The following is a 2195-nucleotide window of genomic DNA, read 5'->3' as shown; positions in this document are numbered from 1 at the left end:
TGTAGCCTCTCAATTCATTTTTAATCATCGCAAACATAATTTTGTATTGATATGAGTTTGTATCAGATTTAGATCACTATGTAAAGTAATATCAATTGATGTTGAATTCAAATGATCAACGTGGGAGTTATTTCGATTTAAGAGTACTATTTTACAAGGGTATGTTGAGTCACCTTGGGTATTTTCTTAGATCGTTTTACCCTGTTCGCTAAATGTGTGAGCAGTGTAGTTGTTTTATGTAAAAATAGTTTCGTTGTTGAAATTTTCTTCTGAGTACACAGAGTCTAACCTTTGTTTCGAAAAACATGTTTGTGATTGGTATTGATTGAAAGGCGCCTAAAGCAATATAAGGCCCTTTGAGATCGATATTTGAGAGACTGAGATACATCATTCCGCTTTTATTTATCCAAATTCCTAGTATCCTTAGTGTGTCAACTCGAGTTATTGCTATGTTAGATGCTTGTATCCTAACATTGCAGTTATTTAATCTACAAACGTGAAGATATTTACGCTTTGCTGAAGAAAGTGTAACTTCAGATCCATCACTCAATTCGCCTATATCTTAAAGAGGTCGTCCAATTTCAGCACATTTTTTTTCACTGCTGATTATTAAATTAAAGTCATCGGCATGGGCACAAAAGTCAACTTCCTTATGGAATAATATGTTGTAAGCGATTACGAAACGAATGACAGATAACGGTGAAACCTAGGAGATTTCATTTTATAGCGAAAAAGATTTAGAATAATAATTGTCTACTCGGACTCTTCTTTTACTCATGAAATTCATGAAACATATCTAATTAGTAATTACATTAGGTCTCACTCTCCACTCGTCAAGCTGATGCAGTATTGGATGATGTCCTATTTTTTTCAAATGCTCGTTTTTAAAGTCTACCGAAATTACAAAAGATGGGGGGTATACTGATTTTGTCATTCCTGGAACGATTTTGATGAAATTTTCAGGGAATCTTCAGAATAGCCTAGCGGGTAACAAAATCTGACTTTGATTGGGAAAAAAAAAATATTGTCGACAACAAAAAATATTTTTTTAATTCACAGTGGTGTACGTCTTTAGGATAATCGGGAAATGACATCTACATTCTTTATACAAAAAATCTCATTTCAATTACATACATTTTTATTCTTACAAAAGTCTTAAGCAACAAGCGGTATAAAACAAAAAACTTAAGACACAAACAGCAAAAACAACATCTTACGTTAGCAACAAATGTTGCTGAAACATTTGTTGCTTACAAATGTGTACTAGAGGTTAGATGAAATTATTAAAAACATTAAAAACGATTATTTGATAAGTTTATGTATTACAAATCATACTACACACACACACATTTCTATTTTAAACATATATTACAAGTAAAAGCATTTCTTTTTTTGGTTTTTCTGGTATTCCAAAAATAAATTTAAAAAAATATCACTAAATGATGCACCTCACGTTTGAAATTTATTTACTATGTGCAAGTGAATGTGCCAGCAACAAAAAGCTTTTGTTGGTAAACTATGCTACGGCTCAATATTTATAACAACAAAGTTTAGATACAAGTGAATTTGTTGTTTAAAGAAGACGATAAATGGTCAAACAAACAACAACAAAAAAACGATATGGGGGAAAAAAGCGCAAGTGTTGTATTGTTTATATTTCTACAAATTTGTTTTGGAAGAGACGAGTAACTTGTGTGTGTGTGTGTCTACAAGACACAGTGGGGTCAATCGAATAAAAACGTGGTAATAAATCTGGATGTTCTAAACTACTGGTACGATTGCAAAATATTATATAAACAATTCGTAGAATGGGCAATATGAAATAATATATTTTTATTAATAAGTTTTATAAAAAAGATCTTACCCAATAAGCACCAAAGCCCCAAAAATTCAAGCATTTGAATATTTTGTTGGAATTTGACTTGAATACAAATGTAATTATGTTATAAACTTGAAAAATATTTTTAAAATTAAATATTTTTCAAACAAAAAACATATTGCTTGAATTTTTATTGCCTTTTTACTGGAGAGTGCTATTGAAATAAAGTGTAATATAACTGTAATTCAATTTCTTGACTATAATTCAAGGCTTGAATTACACTTGCTTTCAACTTAATATAAATAAATTTCATTTTAAAATTCTAAGTTTACTATAAAAAAGAAATTTACATATATAGTTTTAAATTTGTTTGTAA

This window comes from Calliphora vicina, chromosome 2 (assembly GCF_958450345.1).
Source record: "Calliphora vicina chromosome 2, idCalVici1.1, whole genome shotgun sequence".
NCBI lineage: Eukaryota > Metazoa > Arthropoda > Insecta > Diptera > Calliphoridae > Calliphora > Calliphora vicina.
The sequence above is the reverse complement of the archived record's forward strand: the minus strand, read 5'-3'. Positions refer to the sequence as shown.